The sequence below is a fragment of the Cebus imitator genome, unplaced genomic scaffold (assembly GCF_001604975.1).
Source record: "Cebus imitator isolate Cc_AM_T3 unplaced genomic scaffold, Cebus_imitator-1.0 Scaffold11, whole genome shotgun sequence".
In the NCBI taxonomy this organism is placed as follows: Eukaryota; Metazoa; Chordata; class Mammalia; order Primates; family Cebidae; genus Cebus; species Cebus imitator.
The window spans coordinates 10,980,401-11,004,761 of NW_016107326.1; the positions used below are offsets into that span (position 1 = coordinate 10,980,401).

At 37.4% G+C, this 24,361-nt stretch overlaps 1 non-coding gene and 1 pseudogene across 1 annotated transcript; one reads left to right on the forward strand and one right to left on the reverse strand.

Annotated features, from left to right (window-relative positions):
* Positions 1-15,024: 15,024 nt before the first annotated feature.
* LOC119466888 lies at positions 15,025-15,132 on the forward strand. The gene has a single exon (XR_005195399.1). It is a non-coding gene; the product is annotated as a U6 spliceosomal RNA (small nuclear RNA).
* A 4,461-nt stretch (positions 15,133-19,593) lies between these two features.
* Positions 19,594-19,703, reverse strand: LOC119466902 (annotated as a pseudogene).
* Between the last annotated feature and the right edge of the window lie 4,658 nt (positions 19,704-24,361).

Here is a 24,361-nt window from a genome sequence, read left to right on the forward strand (position 1 = left end):
GCTTGTAGTTCTCCTTGAAGAGGTCCTTTACGTTCCTTGTTAGTTGTATTCCTAGGTATTTTATTCTCTTTGTGGCAATTGTGAATGGAAGTTTGTTCTTGATTTGACTCTCTTTAAGTCTGTTATTGGTGTATAGGAATGCATGTGATTTTTGCACATCGATTTTGTATTCTGAGACTATGCTGAAGTTGTTTATCAGTTTCAGGAGATTTGGGGTGGCCAGCCCTAATTTTAAATTCTAGTTGCCTCTGTACTACCTGGTGCAATACATTTGTGTCATTTAAAAAAATAGTTTTTGAAGATGTTTCTTATACTGGATCTGAGTTTGTTCTTATGACAACTCCACGACAGCTGTTTCCTAATTGTGTTTCCCTTTCTCTTCTTTCTCTTTTCTAACTTTTCTGTTAGGGCAACTGTCCACTCTGTCACCTTGCCCAGAGACCACATGTTGAGAAATGTCCTTGGGAGCTTGACCTTGAAATAATGTGGCGGTACTTTCTCTTGGTCTCTGCCATCCTGGGAACAGAAATTTGAGGGTTCATGTCATAGCCCTAAAATTTCTGTCTTTGCAAGCTCAAAACTGGCTGCTCTAGACCCCTTCTGGGAAGTGCAATGGAAACTTCCCAGTGCTGTAGCTTAATAGTTAAGGCTTATGGGTTTCACCTGTGAGGTTACTTTTGGTAACATTCAAAAGCCAGAAATATTGGCAGTTTGGCATGGCTAAAGATGGGTAGTAAGGGATTTAAAAGGACTTAAAAAAAAAAAAAAAGAGTGCTATGGTGAAAAGTCAGCTTAATTAGAAGTGAATATTCAAGTTCCAACACCCTGGGATTCCTTGGGAAAAATAAAGGAGATGCCACAGACCCAGTATTAGAAAAAACTTGTGTTTTCCTCAGGGATCCAGGAACTGAAAGTGGATAGATCCCTTTCAAAATTTTAGGCTCTGTTCTGTTTTGCACAGTGTTATCTGATGTTTTAACCTCTGGGGGTATCAAAAAATACTTTGCATTATGAGAGGTTGGTGTATAATAACTAAGTAGGAAATATACTTTGAGGAATGGCTAATGGGGTTATGAGTGAATACTTGGCTCTTTGGTGTTTGGATTAGAGAAGTATGCTCTTGACCACGTGGAAGGTATGCAGATGTGTCTCCCCAGCCCACATACACTCAGAGATAAGACTCCCACGAGGGATGGGTGGATCACAGAATGGTCTGATTGGCTTTAGATTGCTTTGCAATGAAATGCACAGTAAAATAATTGCACTGTCTTTTTCCATAGCATTTCTCCTTTTGAGGATCCAGGATCTGATATAAAATGGAGCCCTTAATTTTGGGAGATCTGTTTTGCCTTCCAGCTGTGCCTGCTTGTTAGACTGTAGAAACTTCCTGTTTTCTTGTCCCTGTTCCTCCAAGGGTCCACCATTAAGCCAGTCATTCAATTAAGAAATACTGGCAAATGAAAACTCTTACAACTACTGGATCTTCTTCTATTTATATATGTTGTGCATGTGATGTTTATATATAAAAGAGCTCTAATTATTTGACTTAAAAAAGTAAGTTCTTAAATCAAAAATTTTGTCAGAAAAGTAAAAAGCGTAATGCCTTTTAGTTCACATGACTTAAGTAATCTTTGGGAAATAAAAAGAGTTTTACATGCAAGTTGTGTAAGGAAAGTGAAATGTGTTTTTGGTATAGGAATGTGGATTTTTTGGCCTAGATTTAAATGTTAAAGGATTGTTTTAAATTAGATAGGAAAAAGCTGAAGTTTTGAACAAGTTGTAGAATATTTGTGAAAAATTATTCTTGAAAAAGAAATTCTGTATATGAATATATTAGCTAAAGTTAAAGGAGTATTATTTAGTTTTTTCATAAATTGAACATTGGAATAAAATCACAACAGGTTTTTCATACAACACTGGTCTGCTCTGTCGCAAAAATTGTAAAGGGTTATAAAAGGTTTATAAGAATCTTACCATATGGTCATAATGGTTAAGATTGGATAGATTTATCTATAAGGTTTTATTAAGAATTAGGTTTGACATCAATAGTGCACTAAGGCAAGGGTAAAATTTGGCTTTCTCTCTTGAACAATATTTTCATGTAATATTTTTTAAAATGTCTGCCATTTTTTGTCTGCCATTTTGAATAAACTGTAGAAAAAAGAAAGAAAAGGAAAGAGACAGATTGTTTGGAAAGCTAAGCCTTTCCTCTATTGATGAGTAAAGGTTTTTGTCTTTTAAAAATTTTTGTGGCTGGGCACGGTGGCTTACACCTGTAATTCCAGCACTTTGGGAGGCCAAGGCAGGCAGATTACCTGAGGTCAGGAGTTCCAGCACAGCCTGGCCAACACAGTGAAACTCATCTTTACTAAAAATACAAAAATCAGTCAGTCGTGGTGGCAGACACCTGTAATCCAAACCACTCAGGAGGCTGAGGCAGGAGAATCGCTTGAACCCAGAAGATGGAGGTTGCAGTGAGCCAAGAGCAGACCACTGCACTCCAGCCTGGGCAACAAGAGTGAAACTCCATCTCAAAAAAAAAAATTTTTTTTTGAGTTGCCATTTTGGCCAAATGAGTGATTTATGGTAACCTAGGATTTGATATTTGACAAACTATAAATTGTGCCTTTTTCTGACCTAATTAATCTTTTAGATATTAGGTCCCTGTCCAAAAATGACACTTGGCTTATTTAGTATAAAAGTCATACAGGAAACATTGTCAAAAATGAAATGATATTTGGCTTTCTTTGGGTTCTATTATATAAATATATTAGCAGTATGGGTTCCAAAATTATGGGAAACTCCTATAATTCTGATATGACTTAGTCTATGTTGTTAATAATTATTGTTATTATGTAAAATTGTTTTATGCCACAGAAGTAACCAAAATTTCTAGTCAATTGTGGTTTTAATAATGGCTGTCCTAGGACTTTTTGTCATCCACAGTGATTGTCTTGTTTAGATCCTCTTCGAAAGGTGGTTTATAGTTAGCTATAGGACTTTGACAGGTGCTCTGGAATGCAGGGTTCTGATAACTTTGGAGGTTGTGACATTAGAACAGAGGGAGAACTTTCAGGACTCTCATGGACAGCTGGAATGTCCATGAAAATCATTTGGAACAGGAGTTAACTGCATGAACTGAACCAATAGAAGGCTGAAGTAATTTTTTTTTTTATTTTTTGCTTAAAATGTTGTGGATCCTTTGTTTTGTTTTTCGGAGTCAAGAGAACTTTTGAGCTATGGGCAGCTTTTATCAATTGAGTAAAGTATACTCCCATGAATGAAATTTGGAGCATATCTCTTCCACTGTATTTGATTTCTCCAGAATTTGAAGACTATTTGGCGAGTATTCTTAACTTATAGAAATATAATTATTTGCATAAGTACAATAAGAATATTTTCTTTTGCAACAGGACACAATTGGAGAAATGGGCTATTTTATGAAAGCTTTGACTGGGATGGTGTGTTTTCCTTTAAGGAATCTACTTTGACTTATAGAGCCAATAAAAGTCCCTTGGGAAAACTGGCCTCATACCTTGTCTACGCAGTCCCTATACAGGGCTCCTGACTGTGGTAAATAAAGAATGCCACTTTCTGACAGGCCCAGGAACCCCATGTTATCTTGGGACCTCAAGAGTAGAGGAAGTTACCCAACTCATAGGTATTTGAGGGTGCAAACCCATGGCTGGCTGGGCTTTTTAAAAAAAGTCTTTTCTGAGATTCCTTATGAAACAGAGTTCCATCAAAGCCAATTTAAAAAGCCCATGTGAAAAATAATTATTCTTGCTGTACTGTATGCAAATAATCAGGCCAAATATAATAAAGCATATTGGTCTCACTGTGATTTGATTTGTTTTTAGTAAAAATGGGAGACTGGAGAGAGAAAAATTATGTTTCAAAAAATGTGATATACCTGTTATTAGATTCTAGTCTCATCAGTTGTTTTTGAGGTTTTTTTTCCTGCAATTTAGATTAACCCTGCTTATTCTTGTGACCCAACCAGTGATCTCTTGTTGCTGCTCAGAAGAAGCAAGAGAGATGGGTAATGTAAAAATCTGGATTAGTATTCTAATTCTGGGCACATATTAGAATCATCTAGTGACTCCATATTAGCTTTGCTTCAGCAATTGCCCAGTTCATGGAAGGCCTTCTTATTTAGTTTACTTGGGGTAGTATTACTTATTTAGCTTTACTGTTGTGAAATATATTGTTATTGTACTCTATGTGTAGGAATCCAGGATAAGCATACTCAATGTTATCTTAAACAGAGCATGTATTAATCTTCCCAATATTACCTTTTGCCAGAGCTCAAGAGTTCTGAGTGGCCCTTGACATACTGATGCTTTTTATCTGAGCTCCTCTCTACCCTGAATACAAGAGACCCTAATAGTTAGGAATATCATTGCCCTTACTCAGCCTGAAGAAGTTATAGAAAATGAATCAGCATCTCTCCATAACTCTTAAGGTTAAGGGTTCCCTTATAAAAGGGAGGGGAGAAATATGTCAGAGGCATTTGAACCACATCAACTCCATCTTGTATAGGGGCTGGTAAAATAAGACTGAGATCTGCTGTGCTGCATTCCAGGAGGTTAGACATTCTTAGTCACATAATGAGATAGGAGGTCAGCACAAGATACATGTCACGAAGACCTTGCTGATAGGACAGGTTGTGGTAAAGAAGCCAGCCAAAATCCAGCAAAACCAAGATAGCAATGAAAGTAATCTCTGGTTGTCCTCACTGCTTATTACACCATTTTACACTGGTTATAATACGTTAGCATCCCAAAAGACATTCCCGCCAGTGCCATGACAGTTTGCAAATGCCATGGCAACATCAGGAAGTTACCCTATATGGTTTAAAATGAGGAGAAATCCTCTGTTCTGGGGATTGTCCATTTTCCCCCCAGAAAACTCATGAATCATCTACCTCTTTTTAAGTACATAATCAAGAAATGACTATAAATATCCTTAGCTGAGAAGCCCATGCCACTGCTCTGCCAATGAAGTAACCATTCTTTTATTTCTTTGCTTCTCTAATAAACTTGCTTTCACTTTATGGATTTGCCTTGATTTCTTTCTTGTGCGAGATCCAAGAACCCTCTCTTGGGGTCTGGATCCAGACCCCTTTCCAGTAACAGTGGTATGAAGCTGCAATGTGTTGAGATAACTTACTAAAGGTCAAAGTTACCACTGGAACTTTGAGATGCTTCAACTTCCCAGGATTTGGTTCACTAGATGTATAAGGAAATACAAACTAATAATGAAAAAGTGAAATACTCAATCTCTTTGTTATTGTTATCTGTAACAGTTAAAATGAAATTAAAAGAGAATGCTGTGATGGATTTCAATCGGCTTAGGGCACCAGCCTCAAAGACACCTCAGGGGCAAAATTACGCAGTAACAACAGAAAGTACCTCTAAGACCCATGGTTGCCAAGAAGATGGTCAATGTGAGAGAAGGGCAAAACCAAGTAACTGTTGATACCAGAGGGCACAGTGTGAGGAATGGTTTTGTAGATAAGTATCATTAGCTTCCTATGGAAACTTTGCTATAGTAAAATGGGTTATGAGGGTGACTAATGTAGGGGCAGTATTTTAGGTTTTAAATGCTGCAGAGTGCAAGAGTATGTTTGGATTGATGCTGGACCCACTGCTTACCATTGAACAATTGCAAATGAATATATGATGCAGACACACAGGAAGTTAATCCTGATAGAAAGCCAGCCTGGTGGGCTGGATAAAAGCCACTGTAAGGTCTGTTTACTCTGATAGAGGGATTATCCAAGACCACCTATAAATGCCAAGTGGAACACCCCAGATGAAGCAGCTGATATGCTTTGTTTGCAAGCCATGTGGGACTGGCTTTATGATGACAGGAATATTCACCTGCTGAATATGTCCATTACCTAAATCACGATAAATGCTGTGATTAGGGGGGCCCCTTCTATGTGGGTATCCCATGTGATGTTACTCCTGCAGAATTGAACAACAGTTCAAGAAGCTTTGTCAAATTTGCTGTCTCAGCTTGCCAAGTCTTACAGATGCTAAAAAAAAAAAAAAACATTAAGTTAATTAACAAGAGAATTGGGAAAGGCCAAAAGGAGAGTCAAAGGGCTCATCCAGGAAGGTGGAAATTTTTAAATCATTATTAAGAAATAAGTGAGAAGGCGCTGGACAGGCAGTCAAAGAAAACTTGGTTCTAGTCCTGGCTCCACAACTCCATGGCCTGGTGCAAACTCCTCCCCGTCTTTCAGCCTCAGTTCACTCATCTCTACAAGGAGGAGAAGTGGATGATCTGGAAATTGAAACATTTCCTGCTTGGCCATCAGGATGCTGAGATGATTCTAAGGAAGTGGAGGCAATCTCTTGGGATCTCTGGAAAGTATTACTGGAAGCTTAAAAAATTAAAACAAAACAAAACAGAAACAATGAAAAAGTGATTCCCATCCCCTGGCTTCCTGCTGTGACTCTCAGATGTTCAGACCTGACATCTGAGAGTTCCCAAATACAGGTATCTGACATGGATGGGGCAAGGACAGAACACCCATGAACACTTTGCAGTGCAGAGAGGAAAGGTAGGAAGCATGGGACAAATGAGAGTATCCATTCAAAAATCACTCTGGTGGTAGATGTTGCTAATGCACGGGCTGTTAGTGTGTGGGGACAGGGAGTGAGTGCATAGGAACTCTACTTTCCACTCAATTTTCCTGTGAATCTAAAATTGCTCTAAAAGTAAATTTTTCTAATTAAAAAAACCTGTCATCCACTTTTCTAAAGCCTTTTATCTCCTTCACTCACAAGTTTTATCCTGAGAAAAGGTCCTTATTTAGTTAAATACACAAAGGATTGAATTTCAGTGTGTTTGAGAGCAGAGAGGCTTTGCCTTTCAAAGAGGATTTTTTTCCATTTTCTTTGAAAGTCTTAATGTTTTGTCATATGACTTAAACATTTTCACGACTCCAGACCAAATGGAGATGATCAAAGGTCAGAGAAAAAACAAGAGAGAGAAAAATCTTGAAATCAAGAAGTTGAATAATCTTTCTTAGCAGAGATTTCTAAGTAAATAGGGAATCCTTTATGAGGTTTAATTCCAAAGTCTTTATTCACACAAAAATTATCTTAGTTAATGAAACTTCTATTTGGATAGAGAACATAGAATTAGGAGATTGAGAGGCAGGTTATAAGGAATCCAAAAGACCTGACACTTGGTTAGCAGAACTCCTGTTGGAAGCCAAGTAGTCTGATCTGAGACACTTTCCTTTTTCCCTCTCCTTGCCCCCTATATTTCTTTCTTTGTTTTTTTCAGACAGGCTCTCGCTCTCTTGCCTCAGCTACAGTGCAGTGGTGAGATCATGGCTCACTGCAGCCTCACTCTAGACTCAAGTAATCCTCCCACCTCAGCCTCCTGAGTAGCTGGGACCACATGTGTGCACCAGCAATTGCTCCCTGTCTTAGTCCCCTGCTCTTTAGTGCCTTCTCACACTTACCAAATGAGATCTTTAAGGGGGCAAGTTTGGCAGATTGTGGTTAAAATATGAGCTAAACAGTTTCTCCTCCACCTCCCTTCCACCTGTTCCTCTTTGCAGCTTTAAAGGGTCCTCCATGCTAATTCTATGATTCATTTTTATAAAGCTTTGCTCTCTTGCTGCAGCTCAGAGATCTCTTTGAAGTGGTAACTGATCACATCTTAACAAAGACTTATTTCTTAAGAGGATCTATTGAAAATTTACAATATCAATTCTATCTCATTTCCTAAGCCAAGGTTTTCTGTCCCTCCTTGAGGGTAAACCCAGTTGGCTTTATTCCTAAGACTTCCCCTGAGTGCTGGGACACACTTGATATTCTTTCTCACTAACAGTGGGATTTGGAATTAAGTACTATTCATTAGATTTGGGGCCTGGGACCTATGACATCTTTGTACCCATATTCCTAAGTTTTCTCTTCTTCTCTAGTTGTTGAACATAACTGGGATTCGGAGCACAAGGTTATGGTTTCTGGAGTCACCAGACCCTTCCCTGGGAGTCTAAGAGGGTCTTGCTTTTCATGAAAGGAGGTTAAGGTTAAGTCTGCCTGATCTCCTGTTAGAGACATAACAGGGAACTACCAAAGACAAAATGGCACAATGTTGGGAATTGTTGAGACCAAGAAAAATGTCAAGTCTGGGCCGCAAGCAGAATCAGGGTTGAGGGTTTCCAGAGCCAAGCAAACTAAACAATCTGGTTCAGGGATAAAATCTACTCATGTGGGATGGTAAGACCCCTGTTATGCCTCTCTTGCTTGTCTGACTCAGGTATTAAAAGAAAGCTTCAATGCTCAAAGAATAAAAGTACAACACTGGGAATGACAGGCTGAGGAATGGAAGCTTTTGTTAGGGTCTCAGCCAGGTACTTTGCACACTGTCTGTACTAGGTCACTGGCTCTCTTCTGCTAGTGCAAGAGTGACTAGATTATTATTTTAGAGACAACTGTTTCCTTTCTGCCTTCCTGTCTTTCATGATGGCAAAGCCTGTTTCTCCCTCATTCTTCTGTATGTTCACATATCACAGAAATCCTGTAACTCTGTTAATTCGCTCTGCAGGAAATCTGCTCTAGAAATGTACATTGTGCTGTGTTATAAAAGTGTGTTATATAAAAAGAAGCTATTAGACTTTGGCTTTCTGGGAAGAGGGAGTAGACATACTTTTCCTTATTCCTTCCACTAAGTACAACTAAAAACACAGAATATTATAAACCATACAAACATAAGACTTTAGAAAGAAGAGAGAAGACAGACTGCCTAGGGACATTGGGACCTGAGGAGTGACACAGTGGTGAGTCACCTGGGTTTTCTTTTTGCTTTACATATACCAAACTTAGAGCTGAATAAGCCTGCAACTAGCAAACACCAGTGGGCACAGACAAAACAAAAACAATAAAATAAAAACCAACAAAAGCCATTCCTCTCCAGTCAAAGGATCAGAAAAGGTTCAGCACAGCACCAGAGAAAACTATTAGATAGCAACTGCTCTAGTCTATTCAATCACCACAGTCAAAAGGTAGCCCTACGATCACTCACACCAGCAAAGTGGGGCACCTAGATTTTCACCATCTTGAGACTGTAACAAAGCATCCCAACATCCCCTCCACATTGTCTCCACTGACCCCACAAATGTCCCCCCACCTCAAATGTCAAGGAGGCCAAGTGGGGAACCTGGACTTCTACCTCCCACTGTGAGCTCCATGAGGCAGCATATCACTCTTCTTCTGTCAGAAAGCCAGCTAAAAGAGAAAGTTTAAATAAAATCCTGGGTCTCATAACATAATTCAGTCGTGTGTCACTTAACAATGGAGAAATGCATTGTTAGGTGATTTTGTCATTGCTTGAACATTTTTGATATGGTTTGGCTCTGTGTCCCTACCCAAATCTCATCTTGAATTGTAATTCCCACATGTCAGGGAGGGACCTGGTGGGAGGCGATTGGCTTATGGGGGCATTTTCTTCTATGCTGTTTTCATGATGAGTGAGTTCTCACAAGATATGATGGTTTAAAGTGTTTGGCAGTTTCTCACCTACTGCTCTCTCTTTCTCCTGCCACCCTGTGAAAAAAGTGCCTGCTTACCCTTTGCCTTCTGCCATGATAGTAACTTTCCTGAGGCCTCCCTAGTCATGTGGAACTGTGAGTCAATTCAGCCTCATTCCTTCATAAATTATCCAGTCTTAGGTAGTTCTTTGTAACAGTTTGAAAATGGACTAATACATTTATAGGTGCACTTACACAAACCTAGGTGGTACAGCCTACGACACACCTAGCCTTCATGGTACAGCTTATTGCTCTTTGTGTTACTGCACTGAATACTATAAGCTATTGTAACAAATGGTAAGTATTTGTGTACCCAAGCATATCTGAACGTTAAAAAGGTACAGCAAAAATATGGTGTTATTATATTATTAGACAGTCTGATGTGATTAAAAATGTATATGGAAGAAATATGCTATATAAGACAATCTTAGTATAAATAAAATAAATAAAAGGATGTTAAAGAAAGTAAGATTTTTATACTTTACTTGAACAGGAAAAATAATGGCATCAGTAGGTTATGATTAAGATATCTCTCTCTCTCCATATCTAGAATAAAAGGTATAAATATCAGCAGAACATATAATGTTTTCAAGTGCCCACAGTGCATATACCTACATAGACCATACCCTGGGCCGTAAAACAAACTTCAATTACTTTAAAATAATTGAAGTCATACAGAATGTGTTTTCTGAACACCATTGAATCAAACTAGGAATCAATAGCAGAAATATTTCAAGAACTTAGAAAAAGAACAAACTAAAACTAAAGCAAATAGAAAGAAGAATAAAAATAAGAACAGAAGTCGGCAGGATGCGGTGGCTCACTCCTGTAAACCCAACACTTTGAGGGGCTGAGGCAGTTGGATCACCTGAGGTCAGAAGTTCGAGACCAGCCTGGCCAACATGGCAAAACCTTTTCTCTACTAAAAATACAAAAGTTATCTGGGCATGGTGGCGTGTGCCTGTAATCCCAACTACTCTGGGGGCTGAGGCAGGAGAATTGCTTGAACCGGGACCCAAGAGGTGGAGGTTGCAGTGAACCGAGATCATGTCACTACACTCCAGCCTGGGCTACAGAGCTAGACTCTGTTTCAAAAACAAAACAAAACAGAAGTCGATGAAATTAAAAACAGAAGGCCAGGCATGGTGGCTCACGCCTGTAATCCTAGCACTTTGGGGGGCCGAGGCAGTTGGATCACCTGAGGTCAGGAGTTCAAGACCAGCCTGGCCAACATGGCAAAACCCTGTCTCTACTAAAAGTACAAAGTAGCTGGGCATGGTGGCAGGTGCCTGTAATCCTAGCTACTCAGGAACCTGAGGCAGGAGAATCGCTTGAACCCCAGAGGCAGAGGTTGTAGTGAGCCAAAATAGATTTGGATCTTTGAGAAATCAACAAAATTGACAAACCTTCAGCAAGACTGACAAAGAGAATAGAGAGAATATATAGATTACCAGTACCAGGAAAAAAACAAGAGATATCATTACAGATTTTGCAGACATCAACAGGAAAATGATGAAATACATTACTATAAACAACTCTACACACATAAATTTGACAACTTAGATGTAGTGAGTCACTTCCTTGGAAAACAAGAATTACTACAATTTACCCAATGTGAAAGAGATAAATAGCCCTTTTTAAGAAAATTGAATTTATAATTTTAAAGCTTTCAAAAAGAAGTCAGTAGGCCAAAAGCTTTCACTGGAGAATTCTACAAAATATTTAAAGAAAAATCAAGATCAATTATACATAACCTTTACAGAAAAGGAGGGAACACTTTCCATTTCATTTTATAAAGCTGATTTTACTCTCATACCAAAACAGACAATAAAAATAGAACAGGCAACTTTCAGGCCAATATTTCTCATGATTATATATACAAAAATCCTTAACAAAATATTAGTAAATAGAATTCAGCAATATATAAAAAATGTACACCATATCTATGTTTATTCCAGGGATGCAAGTCTGGTTCAATATTTGAAAATTAATCAGTGTAATTCACCATATTGGCAGACTAAAGAAAACAATTTACATGGTCATATCAATTGATGCAGGACAGACATTTGACAAAATTCAGTGGTCACTAATGAAAAAACTTTCAGAAAAATAGAAACAAAGGGAAATATTCTCAACTTGATTTTAAAAAATTCACAAAAAAACCTACCGCTGACATTATATATAATGGTGAAAGCATAATGCCTTTTTCCTAAGATTGAGAACAAGATAAGGATGTTTTCTCCTCTTACCATTCTTATTCAACATGGCGCTGGAAGTTCTGGTCAGTTCAGTAAGGCAAAAACAAAGCAGGCAAGGAAAAAAAATAAACAAGCAAAAAAAGAAAAAAAAAAGACATATGAAAAGGAAGAAACAAAAAATAAGAATCTCTATTTGTAAATTATATTATTGGTTATATAGAAAATTCCAAGGAACCAACCAAAAAATTTCTAGGCCATGTAAATGTGCTCAGAAAGTTTGCTGAATATAATGTAAGCATACAAAAATTGTATTTCTGTATAATAGCAATAAACAGGTAAATGTCAAGAGTATAAATATACCGTTTATAACTGCTTAAAACATAAAATATTTAGGTGTAAATCTATGAAAATGGGTATAAGACTTGTATGCTGATAAATACAGAAAGCTGATGAAATAAACCAAATGGAAGAAACCAAAAAGATCTAAAGTAGGCGGAGAATTATACTGTGTTGATGAACTGGAAAACTCCATGTAGTGAAGATGTCAATTTTGCCTAAATTGATATACAAGTTTAGTGCAATTCCTATCAAAATCTCAAAAATATTTTTTGTAGACACAGATAAAATTATTTTAAAATATATATGGAAAGGCAAAGGAACCAGAATAGCTAAAACAATTTTTAGAAAGACCAGTAGAGTGGGAGGAATAGGTCTTTCCCATATCTAGCCTTAATATATAGCTACATAATATGGCACTGGTAGAAAGACACATAGATTAGTGGGACAGAAAAAAGAACCCAGAAATAGATGCATACAAATATGCCCAACTTATTTGGGAAAGAAGTGCAAAAGACGCTTTTCAACAAATGGTGCTGAAGCAACTGGACATCCACAGGCAAAACAAAAACAAAAACAAGAACCTTAACAAACACAACTTATCCAAAACTGAACTCAAAATGGATTGTATCTTAAGTGTTAAAAGTACTAAATTTTAGAAAAACCATGGGAGAAAATCTTCAGTGTCTGGGACTAGGTAGAAATTCCTACACTTGATATTTTAAATGCACAATCCATAAAAGGAAAAATTAATAAATTGAACTACATAAAAATTTTAAAAATTTGTTCTGCAAAAATGTCCAAGAGAATTAAAAAACATGTTACAGAGTGGAAAACATATTTTCCAGCAACATATCTGACAAAGGACCTATATCTTGAGCATATAAAGAACTCTCAATATTCAACAGTAAAAAACCTGAGCAATCCCATTAGAAAATGGGAAAAAGACATGAAGAAACATATGACATAAGAGGATATATAGATGGTAAATAAGCACATGTAAAGATGCTGAGCATCATTATTGCTTGGGGAAGTGCAAGTTAAGACTATACGTTAACAGTAAACTTATAATGGCTAAAATAAAATGGTGACAACACCAAATACTGGTGAAGACATAGAGAAACTGACGACTCATTCACTCCTGGTGGGATTCTAAAATGGTACAGCCACTCCAGAAAATAATTTGGCAGTTTCTTAAAATACTAAACATGCAACTCTGTACAAACTGGCAATCACACTCATGAACATTTATTACAGAGAAAGAAATACTCATATTCACATAAAAACCTGTACGCAAATGTTTATAGCAGCTTTATTCATAATATCCAAATTCTGGAAACAATTCAGATATCTTTCAATGAATGAATGAGTGGTTAAACAGTGGAATACTGCTCAGCAAAGAAAGCAAGAAGCTATTGGCACATACTTCAGCTTGAGTAAATTGCCAGATTCCTTCCATACTGTGTTGAGTGAAAAAAGCCAATAACAAAACATCATGTGCTATATGATTCTGTTTATATAACACTTTTGAAACGACAGAGTTTTAGAAATGGAGAGTACATTGGTGATTGCCATGTGTTAAGGGGTGAGGGCAGCAGTGGGGAAGTGGTGTGGCTATGAGAGGGCAACATGAGGGGTCCCAGCGGTCATGGAAATGGTTGTGTCTTGACTGTATCAATATCAACATCCTGGTAGTGATATTGCACAATTGTTTGTTGATGGTGCTGGTAGGAAAAATTGGGTAAAGAGTGTTCACTAGGTCTCTCTGTATAACTTCTTACAACTACGTGTGAATCAAAAATTATCTCAAATTTAAAAGTAAAAAAATATTTTAAAGAGCTGTCAAAACTTTTTTTTTTTTTTTTTGAGATGGAGCCTCACTCTGCAGCCTAGGCTAGAGCGCAATGGTGCGATCTCAGCTCACTGCAACCTCTGCTTCCCGGGTCCTGGTTCAAGCAATTCTCCTGCCTCAACCTCCCGAGTAGCTGGGATTACAGGTGTACACCACCATGCCCAGCTAATTTTTGTGTTTTTAGTAAAGACAAGGTTTCACCATGTTGGCCAGGCTGGTCTTGAACTCCTGACCTCGTGATCTTCCCATCTTGGCCTCCCAAAGTTCTGGGATTGTAGGCATGAGCCACCATGCTCGGCCACTGTCAAAACTTCATAGTAATAAGAGAAATGTAAATTTTCAGTGCAAGATGAGATACCAATTTACACTGACGAGAATGGAACAAAGATAGAAAGTTGGATAATACAACATTTGGTGGGGTTATTGGGTCACAGGAACCCTCCTGCCCTGCTGGAGGAAATGTAGGGTAGTATAGCTCATGATTTTGCAGTCCTCAGTCAAATTAGGTACCCATAGCTCTACTACCCTTCTGGGATCATAACAGGACATGGATAGAAAGTAAAGGAGTTAGGATGTCCGTCACGTGGAGTGAGCAAGTAAACTGTGGTGGATGTACACCATGGAGCACAATATCACCTTTAGAAGCAATGAATTAGATGTACACGTAATAGCACAGACACAGCTTTAAAACATGGTGTGGAGTAAGAAAAGTAAGGTGTAGATTGGAATCATTATATGTTTTAAAATAGACAAAGGTTTTAAAATAGGCAAACAAGAATACTTTTTTTTTACAGGGTTGCATACAAATTCAAGAAAGCATATAAGCTATATTACAACTGTTGCATATGGTTGGAAAGAGCAGGGATGGTAGGTAAATAGTATATACATAAATAAACAAAAAGGGACTGGGTATGGACCTTGATGATACTGTGCCTTGAAATGAGTATGATTAGCTCCATCCTGGCACCTGAGGGAATTAAAGGAGGAAGAGATGAAGAAGTAAGGGAAGGCTGGTTATACGGAATTGAAAGCTGGGTAGACTGAATGTAAACAGCAGCTAAGAGGTGTTGATAAATTTAGTGCTCGCTGTGGGCAGCACATATACTAAAATAAGAATGATATAGAGACGATTAGCATGGCCCCTCGCAAGGGATGACACTCAAATTTGTGAAGCATTATATTTTTTAAATTCCCCACTCATCAACTAGGAAGAACCAAATTTGCTCATTCATTCACACAAACATTTACTCATTTAGTAAATAACTTTTCCCTGTCCACTGGAAAGAAAAAAAAAAAAGGATAGAGAGAAAGATATTGGCAAATTTAAAAAGACACCAGAAGCATGCATAACTCAGCTCTTCATCTTTCTCTTGGGAGTCAGCCTCCATTGTGAGGACTTGCTTAGGTTTGAGGCTCCTAGGATTGAGTGGGTAAATCTTCCTAATTCTGTGGTTTAGCCAGTAGGCCCATTTGGGGGTCCATACTTCCAGCTGAATTTAATTAATAATGACTAACATTCTTATTTTCTTACTCAAATTGCTCACCACCTGGTAGGTAAGAGGGGTGTTATTAATTGGGAGCCCATCTTGGCGATTACAGCTTTCACAGGCACGCAAGTCACTTAAACTTTGTTATGATTATGATTTGCCAACCGATTTTTCTATCCACCTGGATCAAGGTACACAGTCTGGACTTAGCAAAAAGCAGCATATAGCAGCATATTGAGTTAAGGAATAAAGGTACTATTCTCACCACTAGAGAGGAGTGAAGCTGTTATCAGAGCTTCATATCAGAATCTGTTGACTCAGGTTTGTGTGTAAAAGTAATTCACAGATTAAACAACCTTGTTATCAGGCTTTCACTGGATATCTTCAATTATTATTATGTTTCCTTCTAGAATAGAAAAAGGAAAAACGAAAAGAGGGTTGCAGACATGCTGGGAACAATGGGTAGGAGATAGCAAGAGAGTCAAACAGCTCTTAGAAACCTTAGCCATCAAGGAGAGCCTTATCCAGTACAACAGCCGACATCCACAGCCTCAGGACAAAGCTAACTTCTGCTCCATATTCTGCTCATTAGGTGAGAAAATATTAAATCCAGTTTAAATAGTTTGTCATTTTAAAAAAGACATTTGAAATGGCTAACTTTGGCTATTTGAAAAATCACTAATGTGCAACATCTCATCTTTCAGTCTTACTGGATAAATGAGATATGCAAGTTTATTAATATGAATTCTTTGTACTTTTAAGGTCTTTTCTAAACCTAGTTAAATATGTGTGTTAAATAAAGAAGTATCTTCAATTTAAACCATTATCTTAGATGCTCTCTTGCTTTATAGAATGCTGTGAATTTGCAATATGTGTGTTTTATATTATGCAATGGTAGACTTTGATCAGGTGAAGCACAGTTAAATAGTAATCTGTAATAAATTTATATTACATATATAGCCTTGTTTGCAAAACTTCTTTCCAACTTAGAATGTTAATAATGACTTTAACTTTTAATTTCTTCAGTTCTAGTTTGAGGAAACTGTGAGTGTGTTTGGAAACCTTGGCTGGCAGTAATGTTTCTAATATCATTAGAACACACATCTTCCAGTGTGTTAGAAACACACATCTGATCTCTGGGATCATTATATTCACTCAAATGCTTAGATCTTCATCCACATTGAATTAGAAGGAATCAATATAAATATGAGTAGATATCTTCATAATGCAAAGTAGAACCTGCTGAGAATTATTTATCACATACTCCGGAAGTCAAACATAAACAAAAATGTAAGTGTTTTTATGTTTAAAATGCAATATGTGATTATTGTATAAAGGTAAACATTTAAAAAGTATAGGACAGAGTTAGTTTTGTGTCTTCTTAATTCCCTTTCCTGACCCTCCTCAGATAACCACTATTACATTTTGTGTGTATCCCTCCAGAACTTCCAAAACTTAACTTTGATTTTTTGGCACAAGAATGTTGCTATTCAAATATAATTATTATACTGTGATTACATTGACCATCATACAGATAAAGTTTTAAATGCAGATAAAACATGGTTTCATATATGTAAAGTTATAATAAGGACTTTGAGGAATCATTTTACAGTGTTAAACCTGACTCATTTTAAATTCAATTCTTTTGTACCAGAAAAGCTGGTTAGGCTTGTTTTTCTTGGTTTCCACAGTCTTCCTGGCTCAATCCATCTTTAGTAAAAATTTTTGTACACCTAGTGACAATTTGCTTTTGCAATATCTATATATTTAACTTGTAAAAATTGTAGGGTAAATAGCTTTTCTGCTTTTCTTTTTTGTAGGAAAAAAGTCAATTGTTATAGGCAATAGTAGCTTGAACTCTGCCTCTGACATATTGAATACTTTGAAGATGGTTATTGCCAAGTTTTTGAGTCTTAAATAAATCAAAAGCTTAACAACTTGTCATTTCAGGCTTTTAAGTACATCAAATGGAGTTGGATGAATGTAAGTAGAGGAGTAATTTTCAGTTTTATATTTTCAATTATCAGTGCTTGATTAGAGTGAACAAATACTAAATAAATGCATAAAAGTGCTTACTAAATAAATGGGTATATAAGTGGCTCTAATAAAAATGTTGCAATATTTTCTCATCAATAATTGAAAAGACAAATGATTCCACGTTCATTCATTCATTCATTTATTCACTTGATTCTTGATTAGTGCATCCAACTATTTATCCATCAATCCATCCATCTATCCATCCATCAATCCATTCATCCTTCTACCCACGCACTCTTTTAAAAAATACTTTTTAAACACCTTCTCTGGGCATGGCATGTAAGAGGATATTAAAACAAAAACAAAACAAAACAAAACAAAACAAAGCACATTGACAATATCCCCAAGAAGCTAAACATCAACAACCTAGTTAAAATTCTTGGAGAGGATATTTTGGGGTAATATTTCTCAAGAAAAAAATCATAAAGTTGATTTATACAGGCCTAAAGTAAATAGTCTTGGAAATTAAAATTAGAGATAGAAATTTGTATTTCATGACCTTACCCTGGAGGATCTTGATTTAATAGATCTGGATTTGCATACATAGTTATTAACTGTGAGTTCTTGATCAAATTGCTTTTTTCAATGCTGGATTCCTCATCTATCAAAGAGAGATAATTAAATCTACTTCTCAAACTTATCAGCAGTATTAAAATATTATACTTGAAAGCCTTTGTAATTTTAAAGTGTAGTACAGTTCTAAGGTCACTTTTATAGGTATTTCCTTCTTTCTTTTATTTTTCAAAACAAGGTCTCACTCTGTTGCCCATGCTGGCCTGCAGTAATGTAATCACAGCTCACTGCAGTCCCCGCCTCCTAGGCTCAGGTAATCTGGGACTACTGGCATGCACCATCATGCCTAGCTAATTTTTTGTGTTTTTTGTAGAGACAGGGTTTCTTGCTGTTGCCCAGGCTGGTCTTGAACTGGGCTCTAGCAATCTGCCTGCTTTGGCCTCCCAAAGTGTTAGGATTACAGGTGTGAGCCATCACACCCAGCCAAATTTTTGATGTTTTGTAGAGACAAGTTCTCACTATGTTGCCCAGGCTGGTCTCAAACTTCTGGACACAAGTGACTCTCCCATCTCAGCCTCCCAAGGTGCTGGGATTACAGATGTGAGCCACCATGCCTAGCCTACAGGTATTTCAGTGAGGTAAAAGCACATTTTCAGAAGTACAGAAGGTTTTTTCTTATATCGTACAACCACTGTGTTTGCATAATGGTTAATGATATTTTGTTCCAATGTAAAATTAGTCCATGTTGGTAAGCCAAGATAAATCTGTATCTAAATATTTGGTCTAGTTGATTTCAGTATAGGAAGGAGTGCCGGAAGCAAGGAAGGGTGGACAGAAGAGAAAGAAAGTGCTGCAATGTGGGGTGAGAAAACAGGAGTGGGCAGTGAGAGATGGTGTGGGGTGGTAGCTGTACAGAGCTGGCCTTACCATAGATTGTTTTATGCTGGCGATCATTATGGAGCTGATCCTTTCAATTAACCTGAGGGCCCATGGAAATTTTGAAAGACATACAAAGAGGAGCTGGTACCATTCCTTCTGAAACTATTCCAAACAATATAAAAAGATGGAATCCTCCCTAACTCAATTTATGAGACCAACATCATCCTAATACCAAAACCGGGCAGAGATGCAACTAAAAAAGAAAACTTCATGCCATTATCCATGATGAACATTGACACAAAAATCTTCAATAAAATACTGGCAAACACAATGCAAGAGCAAATCAAAAAGCTTATTCATCATGATCAAGTAGCCTTCATCTTGGGAATGCAAGGCTGGTTCAACCCACGCAAGTCTATAAATGTAATCCATCACATAAACAGAACGAAAGACAAAAACCACATGATTATATCAATAGATGCATTGAAGGCCTTCAACAAAATTCAACAGCACTTTATGCTAAAAACCTCAATAAACTAGGTATTGATTGTACATATCACAAAATAATAAAAGCTATTTATGATAAACCCATAGCTAATATCATACTGAATGGGAAAAACTGGAAGCATTCCCTTTGAAATCTGGCACTAGACAAGGAAGCCCTCTCTCACCACTCATATTCAATATAGTATTGGAAGTTCTAGCCAGAGTAATCAGGTAAGAAAAAGAAATAAGGGGTATTCAATTAGGAAAAGAGGAAGCTGAATTGTCTCTATTGGCAGTTGATATGATTGTATATTTAGATACTACACTTGATCTTAGCCAAAAGGCCGAGAAGCGATATGATTGTATATTTAGAAGACCTCATCATCTCAGCCCAAAATCTCCTGAAACTGATAAGCAATTTCAGGAAAGTCTCAGGTTACAAAATCAATATGCAGAAATCACAAGCATTTCTATACACCAATAACAGACAAACAGAGAGCCAAACTGAAAGTAAACTCCCATTCACAATGGCTACAAAGACAATAAATACCTAGGAATATAACTAATAAAGGATGCAGAGGATCTCTTCAAGGAGAACTACAAACCACGGCTCAATGAAATAAGAGAGGACAAAAACAGATGGAAAAACATTCCATGCTCACGGTTGGGAAGAATCAATATTGTGAAAATGGCCACACTGCCCAAAGTAATTTATAGAATCAATGCTATCCCCATCAAGCTACCAATGACCTTCTTCACAGAACTGGAAAACACCACTTCAAACTTCATATGGAACCAAAAGAGAGCCCACATTGCCAAAACAATCCTAAGCAAAAAGAACAGAGCTGGAGGCATCATGCTGCCTGACTTCAAACTATACTTCAAGGCTACAGTAATCAAAACAGCATGGTACTGGTACTGAAACAGAGATATAGACCAATGGAACAGAGCAGAGGCCTCAGAAGCAACGCCACACATCTACAACCATCTGATCTTTGACAAACCAGACAAAAACAAGCAATGGGGAAAGGATTCCCTGTTTAATAAATTGTGTTGGGAAAACTGGCTAGCTATGTGCAGGAAGCTGAAGCTGGACCCCTTCCTTACGCCTTATACAAAAATTAACTCCAGATGGATTAAACATTTAAACATAAGAACTAACACCATAAAAACCCTAGAAGAAAACCTAGGCAAAACCATTCAGGACATAGGCACAGGCAAGGACTTCATGACTAAAACACCGAAAGCAATGACAACAAAAGCCAAAATAGACAAATGGGGCCTAATTAAACTTAAGAGCTTCTGCACAGCAGAAGAGTGTTTGTGCTGCCTATTCTACCAAATAGGATGTTATTATATAAACTTCAGGATCTATTGAGAAACTCTCCACTGGGAAGTCCCTGCCTCATGGGAAAAGAGAGTACTTGTATTAACTAATTAGCAAAGGATCACTTCACACATATCAGGCAATACTACTTACAGAAAGCATTATTTAACTCCGACTAATATGGGAGTTTTCACACTCCTACGTATATATTTTATGCCTCAAAGTTCCTCTGTAGCAAGAGGATTGCAGTCCAGGAGGGCAGTTGTTAATATTAAAAACAAACCAAAAAAACCTCAGATCAATCTAATTGTTATTATCCAGTAGTTTTGTTTAGAAGAGTCACAGGAGTAGGTATTTAGATTGTCAAAATCAAAGTTCATAGACAGAACAGGTTAGACAATTTAAACATGTGCTGTCTTAGTCTCTCCTAGATTAAATTCTCACTGTCTACATGTTTGGATTTCAGCACTGCCATCATAAATGGTCTGAATCAATGTGGCTAAAAGAAACACCACTAAGATTGAACTGAAGACTTCTAGAAGAAAACAGATAACAGCATAAAAAGCCCTGAGAGATCAAATTGCCTTTTCTTCCATGAAAATCGTAAGTTGATACAAAAAGGGAAGAAAATACAAATATATATCACCAGGTTCAAATTTAGTTTGTGATTATCTTTCTTTTGCTAAATTATCTTTGCTCAGCTGTTGAGCCTATGGTGCCTCATTATTAACAGAAGGTGAAAACTGGCCTGGGGTGCCAGTTACCAACCATAACAGAGAAGCTGTTTTTCTCAGAGATTTCAGTGTTGTTTTTTAATCATGTCAGTTGCTGGTGCATACATTTTTCCTTACCTTTAATCACATGAACAAACTAACATAGCTTCTAAATTCCAAATCTTTTGCTGTTTGCTAGAAAAAGTATTCATTTTCTTCTAGACTCTTTTTTCTTTTCCTAGGGAAAAAAAGAGTCTAGAAGAAAAAAAATATACAAAATAAATGCCAGGCTTGCACACACTGACTTTATGCTAATGGTGCTGATGCAGATAAAAGGTCATTGTTTTCGTGTTCATTTCCCTGAGGGTAGATATCTGTTAAGGATGTTGTAGGAGTGGGTCTGGCATTCAATGCGAGGTTACTCTAAGATCATACTTTCTTACTTTAAGGACTCTCACACACTTGTGTTGGGATTGACCGTAAACCATGTAGAAGTAAGGCATTTCTAAAAATCAAGGATTGAAGCCAGGGAATAATTAATTTAAAAATAAAGATTTGAGATTACCCTTATAATGTCCCTTAGAGTCACTCATGTGAATTTCAATAGTCTTTCTTAAGTGAAGGCAAAGAGGTGAAGTTGCCTTGTATTAAATATTATAAGCATATATAGAACTAGAAATGTGACTTGGGGTTTTTTTGGTTGGAAAATGTCTGAAAATACTAAATTGTGTGATTTCTAAGGTTTCTGTGAATCTATAATTCTGTCAAAAGCACTTTTTTTTTTTTTTTTGAGACAGAGTCTTGCTCTGTCACTCAGACTGGAGCACAGTGGCACAATCTCGGCTCACTGCAGCCTCCATCTCTTGGGTTCAAGTGATTCTCCTGCCTCAGCCTCTCGAGTAGCTGAAACTATAGGCACCTGCCACCACACCCAGCTAATTTTTTGTATTTTAGTAGAGACAGGGTTTCACCGTGTTGCTCAGGCTGGTCTCGAACTCTTACCTGGTGATCTTCCCACCTCAGCCTCCCAAAGTGCTGGTATTATGGCCGTGAGCCACCGCACCCCGCCGGCATTTTTAAAACAACCTCCAAAAAAGGTATTATTTGTATTTCTTGTCTTTAACATGTGGTTCAGATATATCCACAGTTAGCCAGTGACTGATTATTACTGTAAAATAAAGCCACAGGTTTCACAAGTAAAAATGGTTAGTCTTATCCATTTTCCCATAAAATCACTTAGTTTCAATAAAAGATGAAGTTTGATTAATTTAGCTTTTATGCCGATTTTGAGTTTGTAGAGTATCACACCGCCACCATGTGGACATAAGTTTTTCAGCTTTTAGCAAGGTTTTTTTTGTCTTTGAGACGGGGTCTGGCTCTGCCACCCAGAACGGAGTACAGTGGCTCCGTCTCTGCTCAATGCAATCTCTGCCTTCAGGGCTCAAGTGAGCCTCTCATCTCAGCCTCCGAGAGGCTGGGGGTACAGGCCCGTGCCACAACCCCGATTAATTTTTGTATTTTTTTGTAGAGATGAAGGGTTTTACCATGTTGGCTGGGCTGGTCTCAAACTCTTGGGCTCACGTGATCCACCCACCCTGGCCTCCCAAGTGTTGGAATTATAGGTGTGAGCCACTGTGCCTGGCCCCAACAAGGCCTTTGAATATGTAACTAGTATTCCACTTAAAAATTATGCAAGACAAATAGCCTCATCGATTGTAACTCCAAAATGAGTATATATAAAAATGTGAGGCATTGTTCACTATGTAAGAATTAAAAATAATTTTTTCCTATTAAATGAAAGTATGCAAAATGATGGTTACTGCATAAACTAGTTTCTTTAAATATAACTACACCATTATCAGAAACCACAAAACATCCCCAAAGTAGATTTTCTAGAATTGTCTTCTGAGCTAAATCCCAGTCTAGGATGATCAACTGTTGCATTTTTCCTGGGGCAAAGTTTCCGCAAGACTTTAAGTACTAAAAATGGGAAAGTTGTGGGAAACTGGGCAGAGTGGATCACACTGCATATGATACACATATGGCTGTCTTGCTCAGGGATCATCAGCTTTTTTGCTTCCAGCAATTTGTTACTTATGGGAGCTCATGGTAACCTTCAGGGTGAAAGTCTGATGAATTAAAAGTAAATGGATTCAATGTTATTAGCAATATTATTTACTATAGTCACAAAGTGAGAACAATCCAAATGTTTGTCAACTGTGAATGGGTAAAGAAAACGTGAAATATTCATATAATAGAGTATTATTCAGAAATAAAATGTAATGAAGTACTGACACATGATACAACCTGGATAAACCCTGAAGACATTATACTAAGTGAAGAAGCCAGACACAAAAGACCACATTTTGTATGATTCATTTGTATGAAATGTCCAGAGTTGGCGGTAAAGACAGAAAGTAGATTAGTGGTTACCAGGGACTGGAGGGAGGGAGAATGAGGAGTGACTGTTAATGGGCTGGGGTTTCTTTTTGGGTGATGAAAATGCCCTGGAATTCGATAGCAGTGCTTGTTGCACAACTCTGTGAATATGCTAAAAGCCACTGAATAGCACATTTTAAATAGGTGAATTGTATGATATATGAATTATAACACACTAAAGCTGTTTTAAAATAAAGTAAATAGAGCCTTTTCATTGCAGCAGACTGTCAGCAAAAGGGATGATGAGTAGAATGGCAGAAAATGAAAAACCAGTTTATTTCTCAACGTTTCCATGATTAACTGATTTCAGGTCTGTAAACCATAGAATCAACTCACTTGGAAATGATTTAAGAGAGTAAGGAAGCCATGAATTTCAGATGCAGTGTTGGCTTGTATAGAGGTTTGGAGATGTAGTGTCAGACACATCTGGGTTCGACCTCTGGCTCGATCAATCAAGCTTCAATTTCCTCACCTGTAAAATAGGTTTGATAATCATGCTTACTGAATTGAGCTGTAAGGAATAAAGGAGTGGGGA